The 20,502-nt window shown below is 40.5% G+C and overlaps 1 pseudogene; it reads left to right on the forward strand.

Annotated features, from left to right (window-relative positions):
• The window catches only part of LOC149202453 (LRR receptor-like serine/threonine-protein kinase SIK1), a 95,173-nt pseudogene extending 77,552 nt beyond the window's left edge, over positions 1–17,621 (forward strand).
• Positions 17,622–20,502: the final 2,881 nt, after the last annotated feature.

The raw sequence follows: 20,502 nt of genomic DNA on the forward strand, positions 1-20,502 counted from the left end.
ATGTACCATGCTTGCTCCCTCCTATATTCATATACTCAAGTGTGAGCTTCCCTTATTTTAGCTACCTTTGTACCATGGCATGTGGCCTAGAGATACCCCTTCTTGCCCCACTCCATCATCATATCACATGCCACCTACCACTTAATGGATGTACCATGGGCATGTCATCTCCTTTAGAGGTTGAAACTGTGAAAAATTCTATTACTACGGTAATTGATTTATTTTTCCTACTTATTCTTCAATTAGTTATTTACGAAATCGCTTCAATAAATATTAAAATAAAATCTACTGTAGATATCACACCAAAGAACATAAAAAATACATGCACAAAAATCAAACACATCAACACAGTTATTTTGGGACAAATGTCCCCGAAAAAACCCAATGCTGGAAAACTGGTGCAGCAGAGGAGGATTTTATTAATCAACTTTTCTTGAGTACAACTGGGTGCCAAATTGGCTCATCCAATAGAGATAAATTCTCCAACACCTCCCCTAGACTTGGCGTCAGACTCGTTGGCCTCTGCGTAGCTCCCATACCCTCTACGTTAGCTCCTGCCTCTCTGCGTCAGCACTGGGCCTCTCTGTGTCACCCACGTAGGCCCTCTAGTGACTATGCAGTTCTGCTGCCTCTGCGTTTGCCTCTCTAATCTCTGCGTTGATCTTCTAGTATTGTCACTACCTCTCTATTCTGTACTCGCTACGTCTTACTGCAATCCAGTCTTCTAGTTCGAATTTCTCAGCAAGCTCAGCTCCAGAAGTCGCACTGACTGGTCTCCCTCAGTGTATCTCCAACTGACCCTCAAGTCACCTCTTATACTTTTCCGGTTGATGAAGCAACGGCTGAGATTAACTCCCTAATCAATGGCTAAGATTGCTAAGATTAAAATAGACTTGATCCTTATATTTTGGAAGCTTTTCATCCTTATCTTTATTAATACCCATTAATATTTTTATTTTCCTAAGTTTAGACTTAGGAACGTATTAAAGATATTAATTGTTTTAATAACTCTTCATCCGAATAGATTTTTCCAAAATGATTTTTGGGTTTTGGAGATCTCATGTGATTTAGCCTCTTCACCAATTTTCATCACTAAAGCACATCCGATGCTACCCCAAATCAGCAGTCCCTCTTAGTGAGGACTCTACTATAGTAATACTCCACACTGAGCATCACTCTGATTATACGACACTGGTACCTATGTTGATGCTAGGCCTCCCCGCCAAACATCCTCTGCACTACTGCATCCTGTACTGCTACCCATGGCTCTGCCACTACCACTACTACATCTGTACCTCAGCTCCCTCTGCATCCGTGTTGTTGCTGGTCCTTCTTCCCAACACTGCATTCGCACTGCAACTCCCTCTGCATCCGTGCTACTGCTGGTCCTTTATTCCCAACACTGCAACATCATACCCATTTCTACTACTGAAATGGATTCTTTATCATCCCCATCTTCTCCCTGAAATAGGAAAACTTTGTTCTTCCAAGGACCTTGGTAAGGATGTCTGCCACCTATTCTCCTATAGGTGTGTATCTCAACTATACAACTCCTCGTTGGACATAGTCTCTGACAAAGTGACACCGAATATCAATGTGCTTTGACCAATCATGAAATATTGGATTGTTAGATAGCTTGATGCAACTCTTATTATCATACATGATCCTGGTCGCTTCCATATTTCTTCTGAATAGGTTCACAAGTAGTTTCCTAGGCCATATGGCTTCACATGAAGTTGTGTTGGCTGCCATATATTCTACTTCAGCTAAGCTCAGAGCTATGTATTTCTGTTTCCTACCACACCAGGAGGTCATTCCCAATCCAATGTTAAAACAGTACCCAGAGGTACTTTTCTGGTCTACTGAACTTCCTGCCCAATCCGCATCAGTAAATCCACTCAATGATATCCTTACTCCTGGTGTACAAGAGTCCATAATCGATTGTTCCTTGTAAATATCTGAGAACATGTTTGGCTGCTGCCCAATGCACACTCTTTGGTTCCACCATGAATTGACTGAGTGTGTTGACAGCATAACAAATGTCTGGCCTGGTATTGACCAGATACATTAGGGATCCTATGAGCTGCCTGTATAAGGTGGGATCAACATCCTTGTCTTCTAATGCATTAATTTTCTTCCAGTTAGTGATCATTGGAGTAGCCATTGGCCTACAGTCCTCAATGTTTTTAAAAATGGAACCGGTGACCAGACCGGTCCACCTAATGAACTGGTTTACTGACCGGAACTGGTCTAACCAGGACTGGTTTCGTCTAAACGAATTGGTTTTAGAAAAATACATTAAATAATTAATTTTTAATGAAGCAAAACTATTTTTAAGATTTAAAACCATGATTCCAAGACAATAGAGACAAAATATGCAAAGTTTGCTCATTTATATACCATGTAAAGGTGAATATATCAAAATGGCACCGAGTGCAATACATATCATCGACAAAATAGCAAAATGCATAAGCAATGTGGCTCTAAATGGCCTATAAAGTCTAAAAACAATGTTGCAAGCTATGAGGCCATTGGCCTACTACAAGTCTACAGTGTACACATGATCAATCATCAAGTTCATCACCACTACTAGCCACAGGATCATCATCAGGAGCTACATAGAGTCTAGACATCATCTGGTTCAGAGTCTGAGGATGCCTCAGCCTGATCTGCAACCTTAGTAGCAATGCCACCAATAACAATAGAAGTGGACCTAATGGAAGCACGAGTTTGTCGACCTGCACAATTAGTGCCTTCCGTTGTTTCTTTGCCTTTTCTTGATTCCGCTACTGATCATGGTTCTGATGCCGCAACGAAATCTACTTCATCCCCCGCTAAAGCCATGTCGATATCAAAATCAACCTCAAACATAGGATCTTCAGTCTCCTCCACCCATTCTGATGTTGGATCAATATCGTCCAACATAATGGGATCTAGATCAGGTGCTTTGTTCATCATTTGGTTCCTCCTTAGTCGAAGGTTGCATTGCACAAAAACAAGATCATTTAACCATTTTTGTTCCAAATAGTTTCTCTTCTTTGTGTGTATGTGCTCAAAAACAGACCAATTGCCTCTTAAAGGCTTGGAGAGGGTGTTTTTGGAGGGAAATCACCCTTAATTTCCCTCCAAAACCCCTAAACTACCTTGGAAAAGTTGCACTGTGGGTCCTTAGTGGGCATGGCAGGTAACTGGTCGGTTTAGGACAGAACCGGCCAGTTTGTAGCAAACGAGCCAGTTCCGTCCTAAATTGGTTGGTTAGGACTAGTTAGGGCCAGATTCTCGCCACAACACCTCCTTAACCGGGTTTTTCAGCCAGTTCCAACCAGTGGCCCTGCTGACCAGTCAGCTAGGCCAGTTTTAAAAACTATGAAAATCCTACATCCTAAATCTCTTCAGTATCTCTATAGTATATCTCCCTTGTCCTAGGAAGATTTTATCCTTGTGCTACCAAACTTCTAACCCTAGGAAATAATGCATCTATCCCAAATCATTCATGTCAAATTCTGTGGCTAAATTCTTCTTACAGTCCTCGATGAGCCTGGATGATCCTGTCAGGAAGAGATCATCCACATATAATACTAGTACTAGAGGCTCATTATCTATAACTAGATAGTAGAGATTGGGATATACATAACTCTTGACCAACCCCATCTCCTACAAGTAGCCATCAATTCGACCATAACATGCTATCGGTGCCTGTTTGAGCCCATACAAGGCTTTCTTCAATCTGCATATATGAGACTTCTTCTCATGTGTCTCAAAGCCTTCTGGTTGTTCAATGTATACTTCTTCTTCTATCACCCTATTCAAGCATGCTGTTTTGACATCCATATGATGAATCTCCCATCCCATTTGTGCTGTAAGAGATATCACAGTTCTAGTAGATGTATACCTGGCTACTAGGGTGAAGATCTCTTCATAGGCTATTCCTTCCTTTTGAGCATACCCCTTAGCCACAAACCTAGCTTCATACTTTTCCACACTGTCGTCTGCAGTGTATTTAATCTTGTTGATCCATCTTTAACCTACCACTAATTTGTCCTGAGGCCTAGGTACTACATCCCAGACATCATTCACCATTATAGAGTTGTACTCCTCCACCATCACATCCATCCAAACTTGATGTTGAGCAACTTCCTGAAAACTGGAAGGCTTTCCATACTGAGTTACTAAGGCCTGATATCTATCTGGCTGTCTTCTCTCTCTCTTATTGTTCCTTGGTGTTCCTATGAAATATTTTGCATCTCGCAGAATCTATCGAAGTTCCCAACTCGTTATTCCCTGGTAGCAGGTGCATCTGTCAGCTCCTCCTCTTCCTGTGATTCTTCATGTTTTAAAGGAGAATTCTTTGTTTTTGCTAGTTGAAGTGGTTTGACCAATGGCTCATCTTTTGACTTCTCTTCAGAAGGAATTTCTCGAGATTTTATAAAGGCCCTATCTTCCATGAACTTCACATCTCGTCGAACTACTACCTTCCTGCTCCCTAGAAGATAGATTCGGTATGCCTTATCGTTCTCTCTATATCCTACTAGATATCCTTTCTCTGCAGTTTGATCCAGCTTCTTCCTCTTTTCCTCAGGTATGCGGTAATATGCTAAGCTCCCAAATATCCTGAAATGACTGAGTTCAGGTGTCTTCCCTATGAAGACTTTCTCTGGAGTAATCTTGCCCAATGCCCGATGAGGAGTTCTATTCTGAACATAGACTGTCGTGTTGCATTCTTCTGCCGACAGGGATTTTGGCATATCCTGATCATACATCATGGCCCTGGTTGCTTCCACGATAGTCTGATCTTCCTTTCTACTACTCCATTCTACTCCAGATTATAGGAGTTGTCCACTCTCTTCTGATGCCCTCCCTAGCACAAAAGTCTGTGAAGTTCTTGTCGACATATTCTCCACCATTATCTGTTCGCAAAACTTTTATTTTCTTTCCAGTCAGATTCTCCACTAGAGCCTTGAACTCTTTGAATCAACAAAAAACCTTGTCCTTGGTTTTCAGAAAATAAATCCAAGTTTTCTTGGAGTGGTCATTGATGAAGGTGACGAATTATTCAGCACCACTAAGAGCTTTAGTGGACATTGGTCCGCAGATATCTTAGTGTATGAATCCTAGTACACTCTTGGCCCTGTTTTTACTTCTAGGAAATGTTGCTTTGGCATACTTTTCTAGAGCACATCCTATGCATACATCATCTCTTTTTGTACTAAGATTTGGAACTCCAGTTACGGTTTTCTTGTGAATTCTAAGAGCCCCATGGTGCAAATGTCACATTCTTCTATGTCATAGTTTATTTAGATCCTTGTCCCCATGACTTCCTATCAATGCCATTGGAGATTCTAGCTATAACCTGTACAACCTGTTACTCCTGATTCTGATTTGCACTTTCTTTTTCCAGCTTGGGTGTTGATGTACACTTTCTCCTTGATGAAGAAAACATCATAGCCCTTGCTTTGAATTTGTGATAAGGAAAGTAAGTTCATCCTCAATCCTGGCACATACAGCACATTGGTGGCCCAGAACTGCTCTCCCATTTCTGTTTGAAATACTATGGTCCCCTTTCCTACTGGAGTACACTTTGCCTTATTCCCCATGGTGATCTAAAAATTCTTCCTTTCCTCCTAATACTCAGAGAAACATTCTTGGATTCCTGTCATATGCCAAGAGGCTCCACTGTCTATATACCATACCTCAGATGATGTCGAGCTTGTTACACAAGCAACTTCTTCCAATCTGGAAGCCAACATAGAGAAATCGAGATTTCCATCCCTTCTGCAACTTTTTGAAAATCTACATGAGTCTCCTGATGTTGATGCCTCTCCATCATGATCTCAACCCTTAATTGATTTTCCCTTCATGTCTCTGATTCATTCCTCTGATACCATGTGAAAAATTCTATTACTGCAGCAACTAATTTATTTTTCCTACTTATTCTTCAATAAGTTATTTATGAAATCTCTTCAGTAAATATTAAAATAAACCCTACTACGAATATCACACCATATAACAGAAACAAATACATGCACAAAAATCAAGCACATCAACACAGTTAATTGAGGACAAATTTCCCTTGAAAAACCCAATCCAAGAAAACCAGTGCAGCAGAGGAGGATTTTATTAATCAGCTTTTCTTGAGTACAATTGGGTGCCAAATTGGCTCACCCAACAAAGATAAATTCTCCAGCACCTCCCCCTGAATTAGCATTAGACTCGATGGCCTCTGCGCAGCTCCCAGACCCTCTGCGCCAATTCCTACCTCTCTACATCAGCACTGGGCCTCTTTGCGTCACCCACACAGGTCCTCCAGTGACTGCGTAGTCCTACTTCCTCTGCGTCTACCTCTCTGATCTCTGCACTGATCTTCTGGTATTGTCCCTACCTCTTTGTTCCGTACTCGCTACCTCTTGCTACAATCTAGTCTTCTAGTTCGAATTTCTCAGCAAGCCTCGCTCTAGAATCGCACTGACTTGCCTCCCTCAGTATATCTCAACTGACCCTCAAGTCCCCTCTTATACTTTTCTTGTTGATTACTGAGATTAAGTCCCTAATCAATGGCTAAGATAAAAATAGACTTGATCCTTATCTTTTGGAAGCTTGTCATCCTTATCTTTATTAATACCCATTAATATTTTTATCTTCCTAAGTTTAGACTTAGGAACTTATTAAAAATATTAATTATTTTAATAGCTCTTCATTTGGATGGATTTTTCCAAAACGATTTGTGCGTTATGGATATCTCATGTGATTTAGCCTCTCCACCAATTTTCATGGGTAGAGCACAACCGATGCTACCCTAAATCAACAGGAACCACCTAATAGAGTCCATGGTTAACCCTTTTATTGAGCTTGGAGACAACTTTACATGCCAAAGCGCACTATGGACGGGCATGCCACAATGAAGTACCCACTTATTTTCCATGGTTTGTAAGCTCTTTTACTCAATTACTCTAATGATTTGTTGTACAGGGAAGGCAAGGGGACACATTAGATCAATACAAGATTGTAGGTGGGTCTCCATTTGGAGTTGGTCTCCCTATACGGGGTCCAAGCCCTCCATAGGGTCACATTGGCACTTGTAGGGTGAGCATTAAGAGCCATGGGCATCCACCATAATAGAGAGCACTTCAAGGATCCCTATCACTATTCATTGATTGCTCGTGTTCCACATTTTGGATGAGGATGATGCACCTAGATCACCACACCTAGTGGGATTCACAGTTGTACGATACACTTGGTAGACGTTCCAGGGCCCAAATGAGGATGTCTCTCACCATGTAATATTCCTAATGGAAGATTTGCAGTGATAACAAAGGCAAGGAATAAATTCACAACAAAATGTTATTTCAGTAAGGAACATATAAACACAAATTTCTCATCAACACCCAAATCAGTTCATTTTTCATTAATAAATAAACTTGAGTACAATAAAATTTGGATGCGGTGCACCTGGGCTTGCACAAGGCAAGCTACAAGTCTTAAGTGATCAATACAAAGTGCCCAACTGCTGTGAATTTGATGCTCCCAGAAAACTGTGTTGTCCCCTCAAAACTATATTGTTGGATGACTTCAAGGTCTAATTTATCCCCTCAAAACAACCCAAAAAAATCTACAACTTTGGGGATGTGCTCCTCTCAAAAAACCCAAAAAGACCCTGAAAGGGTTTTCATTGGTTTTGACCTGCCAAATTCGACCCCTTAGGGATTGACCTAGTTTTTCTACACTACTAGTTGACTTGGACCCTTGATTTGGCCACTCAAAACTGCCCAGAAACTTCTATAAATTTAGGGCTGTGATCCTTGTCAAAAACCCAGAAAGGGTTTGCTCTGGTTTTGACCCTCCAAATTCGACCCCTTGGGGATTGGCCCTCCTCCAATACTGTAACTCACTGCTTGTAACTGGAACTATTGTAACTTTCTACCACAAAGTCAAGAAACCTCCCCAAATCAAACTCTCAACAATTTCCCCACAACCCAGCTCCCCAATCCTCCTATTAAGCCTCCTTCCAAGGGACCCCCACTAGTGATTGTGTAGTCTTGGGTGAGGATGACACAGGCCCTTTGACCAGCAGCTCAACATGGGTATTTGACTAGCCTTGATGTTGTAATCTCTCCTCTCCTACGTGGAAAATCGATGTGAATACCTCCAGCAACCTTCCCAACTGAATTCCTTGACTCCCCTGCTCCACCAAACACACAGTCTCTCCCACTGCGTCCCCAGCTGCTCCCAAACTGCATCCTTGCTGGCCAAGGTAGTGTACTCCATTGTTGGGTGATCTTCTCTCTGTCTCCAATGGGAAAGAAATCCCTCCTATGGTGGCACTCAAAGTCCACTGAAGAGAGGGATGAGCTTCACTCCTTGGGAAGATTTTGTGCTGAACAACACTTGTAGCTTAACTAAACAACCAAAGCAACAATGAAATTCTCAAATCATCAAAAGACCCCAAATTCTGCTCACTTCCTTCAATTTATTCTTGCTCCCCTTGGCCCCACATGTGTCCCATCAAATATTTCGATCCCCCAGTTAGGAAAATCACGTTGCTTCCAAGGGTTGCGTATTTTGGGTGGGTAAGTGCCCCCCACAATCCACTAAAAGGCACATCGACCCCCTTTCTCCTAAGTTCTTCCATCAAAATTGCATTAAGCCAAAAGTAAAAAAATTGCCAAAAATGGTTTCTCCTCACCTTGGGAAAACAATTAGAAAGGGACATTACAGTCCTCCCCTCTCGGATGTTTCTTGTCCCCAAGCAACTACAAAACTGGGTGCTTCAATATTTGTTCACTCTCCCATATGGCATCCTAGGACTGAACTAGATCTCTCTCTGCCATGACTCTACTCGTCATGGGACAAAGTGATCTATCAACCAACTGAATCCCCGAATCCCATAGCTAGACCTGCTGTGACATAGCTCTAATAGCTATTGGAATCCATTTGTGCCTCATTTCTAGTCCCCGCATGCGATCATTATATATGCTCCATATATCATGAACTAATCTGATGCATGCTAAACTTCATTGTGCCTGCCACTGCATAGTACCGATGACCGTTGAAAACCACATGTGCCAAATAGCTATTCCTTGAATGCAGCAAATAGATGGGTTTCTGATACTCACAATCGACTTAGTGTATGTGGATCCATCCTTCTCCTGCCAACCATCACCACTAAGTCTACCATCCACCCTCTCAATAATGTGCCAATATAATGTCTAGAATTTGGAGCTCGAACAACCACTAGAAAGTTGCCTCAATCATACATGGTGTCCTCTGCACATGCAGGATCCTAACATGCCTTGTGGAAAATGTGGCACATGTATCCCCCATGATTAGATCCCTAAGTGTAGGCTCAGTAATGAGCGATATTCCACCCATGCAAAAGATCACCTCATCTCCCAACATGTGGTTCTCAACTCGCACATCGACCTTGCTTTGATACCACTGTAATATTCCTACTAGAATATTTGCAGTGATAACAAAGGCAAGTAATAACATTCACAACAAAATTTGATTTCAGTAAGGAACATATAAACAAAAATTTCTCATCGACACCCAAATCGGCTCATTTTTCATTAATAAATAAACTGGAGTACAATAAAAGTTGTATGAGGTGCACCTTGGCTTGCACAAGGTAAGCTACAAGCCTCAAGTGATCTATACAAAGTGCCCAACTGCTGTGAATTTGCTGCTCCCTGAAAAATGTGTTGTCCCCTCAAAACTGCACTACTGATTGACTTCAAGATCTGATTTACCCCCTCAAAACAACCCAAAAATTTCTGCAACTTTGGGGATGTGTTCCTCTTAAAAAACCAAGAAAACTCCAAAAAAACCCCTTGGTTTTGACCTGCCAAAGTCGACCCCTTGGGGATTGGCCTAGTTTTTCTACATTGCTAGATGACTTGGCCCTGTGATTTGTCCCCCCAAAATGGCCAAGAAAATTATGTGAATTTAGGGTTGTGATCCTTGTCAAAAACCCACAAAAACTCAGAAAGGGCTTGCTCTGATTTTGACCCTCCAAATTCGACCCCTTGGGGATTGGCCCTCCAATACTGTAACTCGCTGCCTGTAACTGGAAATTTTATAACTTGCTGCCAAAAAGTCAGGAAACCTCCCCAAATCGGACTCTTGACAATTTTCCCACAACCCAGCTCCCCAATCCTCCTATTAAGCCTCCTTCCAGTGACCCCCACTGGTGACTGCGCAGTCCTGAGTGAGGATGACACAGGCCCTTTGACCAGCAGCTCGACCTAGGTATTTGACTGGCCTTCCTGTTGTAATCTCTCCTCTCCTACATGGAAAATTGATGTGAATACCTCCAGTAACGTTCCCAATTGAATTCCCTGACTCCCCTGCTCCACCAAACACACAGTCTCTCCCACTGCATCCCCAGTTGCTCCCAAATTGTGTCCTTGCTGGCCAAGGCAGCATACTCCACTGCTAGGTGATCTTCTCTTTGTCTCCAATGGGAAAGAAATCCCTCCTAGGATGACACTTGAAGTCCATCGAAGAGAGGGATGAGCTTCACTCCTTGGGAAGCTCCTATGCTAAACAACACTTGTAGCTTAGCTAAACAGCCAAAGCAACAATGAAATTTTCAAATCATCAAAAGACCCCAAATTATGCTCTCTTCCTTCTATTTATTCTCTCTCCCTTGGGCCCCATGTGGGTCCCATCAAATATTTTGATCCCCCACTTAGGAAAATCGAGATGCCTCCAAGGGGTGCGTATTTTGAGTGGGTGAGTGGCCCCCACAATCCACTAAAAGGCACATCGACCCCCTTTCTCCTAAGTTCTTCCATCAAAATTGAATTAAGCCAAAAATAACAAAATTGCCAAAAATGGTTTCTTCTCACCTTGGGAAAACAATTAGGAAGGGACATTACACACCATGGGAGACAAAGGGAGGGTTTATGTCATCATTTTAGCCCTTACAAATGGTTTACAAGCATTGTCAATTCACTTGGGGACCCATGAGGATGTCATTGTGCCCCCACACCCACTTACGGACACCACATGTGACTTGCTTGGATATCAAGGGTCCAACCCCTTGATCACTGTGTTTGGAGCCTATACTCTCAACTCGACACACTTTGGACTCCACTAGGCCTTCTCAATTTCCCAAGAACTCATCATGTTTACTATTTTGTCCTCTTGAGAGGCTTATCTTTCTATTTTGAAGATATCTTAGTGGGCTTGTCACCAAGGCATATCATTATTGTACATTATTTATTATTTGGGGCTAAATTAGGCAAATTAGGCCATTCGAATCCCCTATTGGATTGTATAAATAAATAAGAGTATGATTTGTTTCTCTCATCATCACTTGGATTGGATTGGTATCTCTTGAGATTTTTGCACTTGTTCTCTTGGACGAAATTTGAAGTTTCTTGATGCACTATGATGTTTGGATTTTTGCTAATGTTTTTGAAGCTTCTATTTATGCGAAATTGATGAATGGATATACTCTCTCTCTCTCTCTCTCTCTCTCTCTCTCTCTCTCTCTTGTAAGTAAGATTTAATGCTATTTTGTTTTCTTACTTGTCTAATGCATGATATTTTTGTATCATGTTCTTGTATGGGCCATAAGTAATGTGAAATTGTTCTTAAAGCCTTGAAAATTGATATATTTCATGTTTTGTGATTGAGAGGGAGGGTGAATGTTCCTAGAGGTGCCCTAATAGGTTAACTAGCTAGCAAAGGTCAATTAGGGCTCCTTAACATATGAAAATTCTCAATCTAATTGTAACTTGAATCCATTAGCCCAAACAGATAAGCCATTGGTCCTCGATTTCCTTTGGTGATCAAAATAACCCTTCTTTTCTTCCCTTCTCACAATTCTAGGCCTAACCCTAGAAGGCCTCCTAGGGCATCACACAAAATCATTTATATCCATCAAAAACCCTTGAAATTTGGTCTAGAACTACGCTGGGGTATTCTCAAGGGATCCTCCAATTTTGAGCTCAATGGAATCCCGAGATATTGCAACCCCTAGCTTCAAAACTGTTCTTCTCCCTAGGTTATCTTGGGTTAGTTTCTTCATCTGGATCATTATATTTAAACTCCAAGAGATAATTATTCCTTTGATCCTATTCTATTCCCAAACCTGGTCAAGCCCATCTATTGATGATCAACCCCACACCTTGACTTAATTTAGGTCCACTTGGGTTCATTGTGGTCCCACAATTTTGTGACTTTCATTCCACAAGGATTATATAGAAGCCATTTCTCCTTTAAGAATCTTAGGTCTAGGATACCTCCTGTTAAGGGATATTCTCCAAACCTAGGTCTAAGCATCCTCATGGTCCTTCTAAGAGAGCCATCTATCTTGCTTTCATAGCAAGAAAGCCCATTATTTGAGCCTCTCTTGTGAATAGGCTTTAGGAATCACCTTTAATCCCATCATTGATCTATAGTTCCTAGTGATTCCTCTCATACTTGGACTCCTCCCATCTGTGAAAGTTCGTAAAGAGCAGAGAGCTTTAGCTGAGGTGATAGTGGGCTATCACTCCATTATTATCACTTGGCCTAGTAGTTTCTCTAAAAGATCCCCTCTTAGGACCCCTGCTAGTTTGAGCAGTAACATTTTTGGAATCATTGCTACAGATACGAGACATATGTAATGTTCCTCATACAACATTATTCACATATCATTTTGGTGATTCTTTTGGAAGAATGTAGCCCTAGTTCATTGAACCTCAATATCAATGCTTGTAGGGTGAAGCAAGCATTTTCTAAGGAAATTTTAGTTCACCCCAGAAACTCCCATGATATCATTATAGATCAATTGCTATCAAAAATATTTACGAATGGTTCCATTAAAATTGGCAACTAGGGCCAAATTCCACCTTAGGGCAGTTCATTTGATGGAGATGTTGATTGCATTAAATTCCTCTTTTCAAGAGGACAAAATTGATATAAGGATCATCTCATTTGGACAAGCGGAAGTGAGACTTTGAATTTATGCCCACGCGTGCAAATTGTTTAGGTTGGCCACATCATCATGTAGGCTCAAGAAACCCAATGGACGTGTCTCTTCACCCACAGTGAATTTTATAAATACAAGTGACCTCACACCTCATTTGGCATCATCATCACTCACACATTCTCTTTCCTTCTCTCATTGGTTCATACTACATTGGCCATTCTTCTCTCTCACACGTGTGGATCAAGAAGGACGAATTTTAGAAGCTGAATTACACGACCGAAATTACAGAGTTCACTGCAGTTTGACCATCATTGACAAACACCTTGTGGGCATCATTTGAATTCAATATTATGGGGATATTTCTGTCTTAGCAGGCCGTAGCTTTTGGTATAGAAACCGAGGTTTTCAGAGCACTTTGACCACAAACCAAATTGCAGGTTGACCACAGATTTCAAGACAACAGTTTGACCGAGTTTGACGTTGATTTTGTCATTTTTTAGGATGACTTTGACCTCTTGATCACGTCAAGTTTGACTAGGGAAGACCGAGTTGTTTTGAGGACGATTTGTTGTTGATTTGACCAACGCTGACCTTTTGGTTAGGGTTGAAGTTTGACTGTAGTTGACTGTAGAAAGTGACAAGGTTGTTTTGAGTTTGAATTGGGCAAGTCAATTTGACTTTTGTATTCTCTCTCTGTGTGTTGAAATTTTGATATAATAATAAGAGGAATTGATCAAAGGGTCTTCCCCAAATTGGGCTTTTTCCCTAGCATCTACCAAATCTCGTGTCCTCTTGTCTTGGCTTGTATTTTGCATTTTGTTTCATGTTCTATCTACTTTTACTGTCAATGTGATTAATGGTTAATGTGATTGCTACTGGAAATATAAATTGGAAATCTCTATTGGGTTGATTAAGGAATATTGAAGTAATAGTGTTGTTTTGGATATCACAAGGGTCCCAGAATACCCGAATGGCCTGGATTTGAGGTTCATGCGAAATATACCACAATTTGAGGGTGATCCATTTACAACAATTGACCACACAACAAAACTCATCAAGCATGCTTCCGAGGTAAATGTGGTTCATCTAGACAACTTCATTGAGTTATTTATTGCCTCTATTGAATATAAGCACTGAGGTTGACTTGATTCATGTGAACCTAAAAGCATTTCATCTTTTACGGAGTTGATCAACACAATTTCTAAAGTATAAGGGGCCAAAATTCCAATCTAATGAAGCTACTTGTGAAAGCCTTGAGGTAGCCCTCCAAAGGGAAGGTATCATTAGTCAAGATGAAGAGGTTGGAGAGGACCTTCAGAATCTAAGTGGTGAGTAGGAGGATGAGTCCTCCCTAGGTCCACATGATGAAAAAGATGATTTTGAGAACACATGTGTTGGGAGGATGATTCTATGGAAAGTAAAGTGTTGGATGGCCTTGTCATTGATGTCAACCCATGGAGTTGACTAGGTTTGAATTTGACTAAAAACACCAGTAATTGATGTCAAATGGTTAATGAACGCTTCCTAGTAATTGTTAGATTACATAAAGTTGGCAGCTCCAATGTTGGATGGTTAAAAACCCAAGTTCAAGGGTTTGGGTTCCCTAGACTGAGGATGTGCCCCGACTTTGTCAAGGCTTTTTGAAGGGCCAAACTATTTATTTTGGGTTGGAGATATAGGTCATTAGATTCTTTTCAAAGAGATGTTTCTATTGATATGTGGTATGCCACATAAGTCCTGGTTTGAGAGAAAATTGAGTTTGAAGTGGGAGAACCTAGTTTTTGGGTTAAAACCCCAAGGGGTAGTGACATGACACCATATCATTTATTCTCCTATGGTTGCCAATATATGAAAGTGATTCTTACCGCAATCTTGTTGTGTATAAGTTGAATAACTTCAAGAACCAAAGGCAATAAACCAATCATTTACTTCGCAACCTAGGTAGAACCATATGCACTAAGCCAATCATTGATTTCAAATTTTTAGTAGAATTGAAAATATTTCTAGGCAAATTTTAATGGTTAGTAAGGGTTAATCATATTATGGATAGGCCTCACAATTATGAGAGGGGTCATCCATCTCTAAAAATCTATATTTCTTCATTAAAAAGGGCAAGAGGGATTTCCTTAGAAATAACTGAAAGTTTTGTATTAAGTTAAATAACATTAATAAAACTAAAGAAAATATTTTTAAACTTCTAAACATCTTCGACGTTCACCTAATAAGAATCCCTTACTTATCCCTCCAAAATCATATAAAAATCAACATTAAAGCCTCCTAAAACACATTAATTTTTCAACGATATAACATTTCTTTCTCTGAAAATTTCAGCCAAAATAAAAGATTTATGTGGCAGTTTAAGGTTCGATTTCTCTGTGGCTAGGGCAGGAACTTCACTCCATCTTTATCTCATCTATTCGACCTTCGAGGTAAGTTCACTTTTGTTTATAATTGGTATTGGATAAGGCATTACAACCCTCCATCCTCCCATTAAATCTTTGCTGCAGAGTTTCAACCCTGTGGTTAGGGAACACTTTCAAGAACTAGCAAAGTGTAAGATTCGGTTGATTTGCTGGACAGTCTTTGTTTTTATTGCCTTAAAAAAAAATGTGGCTTGGTCTAGATGATAGGTTGGAAATGCACCTTGTGGGAAGAAAACCAAAGGTCTGTTTGTGTGAAACCCTCAACCCTCAACTAGGGCTAGGTTGCAGGCTTATTGTGACAATGGTTCTATTTTGAACTAGCGAAGGCTAGTTATGTTAAGGCTTGTCCTTTTTGCATTATATAACGCTGCCTTCAAGGGCTTCAACCAAAGCGATTTAATTATTTCAGGCACTGTCCGATTCCTGCGGCTAGGCCAAACTCTAAGATGCAAGGGTTCTGATCAGCATAGTTAACAAATTATGTGACTATATTCTCCTTTATGTTAGTCACTTGTGATGTGATTGCAATGCTTACCTTGACTTATAAACTTGATGCCTTACAGTGACACCTACAATCGCATAACAAAGCAGAGCTGGACTTAATGATCTAGGATATGCTTATGCAATAGTTTGACAATAGTGAAGAAGCATAACCATCAGTGAAAGACATCAGGTGTATATGATAGGACATTAACATGTAGTGACTATATGTGATGAACACATTGATATTGATGTAACATCTTAATTTGACTTGACATGATAGTGATGAATGAAACTGATTGTGGCAGTGACATAACGTTCACTGTGATAATGTTGAAGCAACAACATTCATATACTATATGACTTTTTTAATAGCTATGCTTGTTGACAAAAATAAGCAGGGTGAATTGAGTTAATACCTAGACATAACTAATGGACCTAACATACAAATGCTTAACATTTGACCTGATACCTTAACATGGTATGTTAAATTTGACTCATAGACTGATAAATGCTTGACAGTGAGTTGACAATTGTTAGTTGTAATGAAAATTGACTTGAAATTGTGACTTTGTAAGACAGTGCAACAGTGAAGTAAAGTAGCTCCTTGAGTGTAGATATGCACATGTGACGGTAGCTCTTATGTATGACATTATCATGACAATATTTATGTGTGACAGCGTATTGACATGATCCATTGACCTAACTCGACTTGACAAGTTTTGAACAATATAACTTAAGATAACAGTGACTTATGTATGTGTTACAGTTAGTTAGACTTGAGTGGACATTGGTACATGAACATGGCCTTATGTTAGTAAGCATTGATGTAACAACTAGAGTATACAATGACTTGAATGCAACAACCAAGCATATGACAAACTTGACTTGTAACATGACTGTTGACAAATGTCTTGACTTTGACTTTACTTGACTATGACACTATATGATAGTGATACATTACTATTAGATATGACATTGATAGTGAGTTGACGCCTTGACTTTGACTTGACCTATATATTGAGGTACATAGATATATGACAATAATGACCTAGGGATTTGTATACAATGACACAATTGTAACCTTGAAGGGCAGCAGGTCTTGAAGGCATTATCATTCAGTTATACAACATATTGATGTAAAGATGGATAGCAAGATTTGATCAGCTGAGCAACAATGTTTACACATATGTTGGTAGCTCTCTGAGGGCAAAGCTTGAGAGAATTGGTCGTAGGTCATAGGGATGACCTGGGGCACCTTGGTTTGTGTCATCATTTGATAGTAGTGCCAGATAGTTGCAGCATTATGAGCGGTGTGGAATGGTGACATGCAATGGTAGCCAATGTTGTGAGCTCTTGATGTTGAGCAGTGATTAGATGTGCAAGAGATATATGTGTGCAGTGACAATGATGTGCAGTTGAACAGTGATAGTGATGTGTCATTGAACAGTGAGTTAGATGTGCAACATTTTGTAGTGGTAAATGGCTACCAGGATTTGACAGATATAAAACATCTTCTTTACAACTTTACTATATTCATTCAGAGCACAAGGGGATCTAGTCTGAAAATTGCGAAACGTGGTCCGTTGGCTCTTCAAGGTGGCAAGGTGGTGCTAGGGCAGGTCGTAGCCTGCACATGGCATTGGGGCGTCCTTTCAATTGGGGTTGATAAACTACAAGGCGAAGAAGTATATTTTCTGACAACAGCTAGTAAACAGAGTGTTGGGGCACTTATCAGGTTGTGGCTTGACTTACAGGGTGTTGGGGTGCCCTTCCGGTTGCAACAGGGTATTAGTGTTTAGTAGCGTCCTATAGGTTGTAGGCTGTAAATTAGGGGGTTGATGCATCCCTCAGTGGTAGCAGAAATCTTGATGTAATTACTTTTTTTAAAGAGGAGGAGAAGACAATTACTAAGAGGCATTTGGTGGTTTTTGAACTGGAGGGGGTTTTCCACCTAAAAATATTTGTGGCCATTGTTTTATCTTTCTACATTGTTGTATGGTGTCGTCTACTGTGGATAATTGTTTATGATTATTTGAAGAAGAACAATAATAATTACTGAAGATTAACTAATGCTCTAAAAAAAAATTAAAAAGTGTTAATTGATAAAAAAATATTGATTCGCTCCCATTCTCAGTATTTCTAATAGTGAAATTGAGGCTAACCTTACCTTTCTCAGGAATATTACTCCTGGTGACTCTCTTTTTGAGAACCTTGGGGAAGGAGATCCCATTAGCCCCTTGGAAGTTGACATTGGAGATTACTTCCACATTGAAAAGGAGAAATGGGAAATCATTGGTCCTCAATTTGACTGTAATCCTATTTATGACACTGACAAGGAGGAGGATGTTGAGATTGGTCTTCCCTTTCTCTCGAGCATTATTTATGATGGCATATCCATTGATACCCTTGGGAAGGAGCATCATTATTTTCCCTTGCATGAAAGAGGGCAATTGGAAGTAATTGATTCTCCTTTTCGGGAAGACCCTATCTTTGATACTAATGATGGAGGAATCGATAGGGCCCTTGCTCCTACCTGCCTTCCTTGTGATTCTGGGAGTATATTCAAAACACTTGAACCTTTAGAATATGATTTTCAGGAAAGGAATCTGGTTGAATACAATAATTCACCTTCCTCATCGCCTTCCCTTCTTGTTCATCATTTGAAGTCACCCATAAGTGATTCCTTCACCCCTTGTCATATGATCTTAAGTGGCCATGAGTCCTTTCCCCTTCTAAGTATAGTGTCAAGGAAGAGCCCCTCATTGAATATATTTTACCTACTCTGACCCTTGGATTATGATCACTTCATAACCATCCCTCTCCAACGTGACCATCACATGGAGCGACTTGTTTGTTGTTACTTTTTGTAGCATTGGATGTGTTCTAGCCACGAAATTTTGTGGGGAGGCTAGAATACATGAGATCTACATAACCCAAAAATTGTTTATGGAAATTTTGCCTAGAAGTGTCTCAGCTAGATTATTAACCGATTTTTAAATTTTTCCTAAGTCGAAACTTAGGGAATATGGTTAATTAATCAATATTAATTGAGATAAGGCGAGAATAGTCTAGAAACTCACACGGATTGATCCAGAAATGATCCTAGCCATTGATTATGTTTTAATCTTGGTCGTTGGTGCCCCAATAGTGGATTATAATAGGAGGTCGATGTGGTGATGGAGAACACATTTGATGAGTTCAATTTCTTGGCAGATCGATTTTTGAGTAGCAACATTCAATTGTCAGAGAGAGCTAGAGACCAAAGTAGTGAGTGAAGGGCAAGGGCAGTGAGGCTGGAGGAATATTTCTAGATCCAATGTGTGAATTTGCAGAGAGGCAGAAGAGCTACATTGAGGTTGACGCAGGGACTACGCAGTAGCCAGAGACTAGACAAAGGTTTCGCAGGCCAGGAGAAACATTTTCCTAGATAGCACCAGACTAGACGGCTTGCGGTGAAGTTGATTTAGGCTGAGTACAGAAGGGACTGTAGTAGGGTGACGTAGGCCAACACAGAGGAAGTTTGGACGGCTCACTTGGAGCTACAGTTGTTTGGAATTTCTAAGTCTGACACGTTAGAAACCCTTCATGCACTGTACTGATTTATTCCTACCTACTTTTTCTATTAATTAACAAGTTATTTACCATGTAAATACTAGAAATAAATACAAATGCATGCTCAACACATTACAGATCACCAACTGAAGGAAATAGAAACAAGCACACAAGTGACACAGTTGTTTTTGGAATAATGTCCCCAGAAAAACCCAATGCATGAAACCGGTGCAACTATCTGAGGGTTTGATTTATTAAGCAGTTTTAGAATACAATCTGGGTGCCAAATCCGGCTCACCCAACAAAGAAAAATCTCAGTAGTAGTACCTCTCTACTCAGAAGCAGATATTCTAGCTGAAACCCTGGATAAACACTCCTACAGCTCCACAATTCCAATCTACCCCACGAAACCCGAGCGTCAGCCTCTAGGGACTGCGTCAGCCTCTCTCTGGCCCAGTGTTAGCCCAATGTCACTCCAGCTTGGCCTGCGTCAGCCTCCAGAGTCTAGAGGCACTGTGTCAGCCCTCTGGCCCTTCGAAGCACTGTGAAGCTCCTCGCTGCCTCTGCGTGAACCAGATGCCTCTACATGAAACCATGGCTGCTTTTGCGCCCCTCTCCAGCTACTGCGTTGATCCTCCTAGTGTTATCTTTGCCTCTCTGCATTTTTATTCACTGCACCTTAGTTGCAACTCTGATCACTCTTTCAACTTTCTCAGCAAACCTAGCCCCAGAAAGTCGAAATCTTGATCTCTTTATGTGTTCTCCAAGTGACCCTCAAGCCTCCTCTTATAATTTTCTCGTTGACAAATCAACGGCCAAGATTAAGTCCCTAATTAATAGCTAATATTAGATATATCTGGATCCATGACTTTTGGACCATTCTAACACAGTTTATATTAATTCACATTAATATTTTATTTTCCCTAAGTTTAGATTGAGGGACTCCATTAAAAATATTAATTATTTTAATATCTCCCAATCTGTTTAGAATCTGCCCAAACCCTTTTTGGGTATTGGATATCTCATGTTCCTTAGCCTCTTCACCAATTTTCGTGGCTAGAGCACATCCGATGCTACCCCAAATCAACACTCCCTCTTAGCAAGGACTATGCTCTAGCAATATTCATC

The sequence above is a fragment of the Pinus tabuliformis genome, chromosome 2_1 (assembly GCF_031772625.1).
Source record: "Pinus tabuliformis cultivar Carrire ecotype Pingquan chromosome 2_1, CPIR1, whole genome shotgun sequence".
Classification (NCBI taxonomy): domain Eukaryota; kingdom Viridiplantae; phylum Streptophyta; class Pinopsida; order Pinales; family Pinaceae; genus Pinus; species Pinus tabuliformis.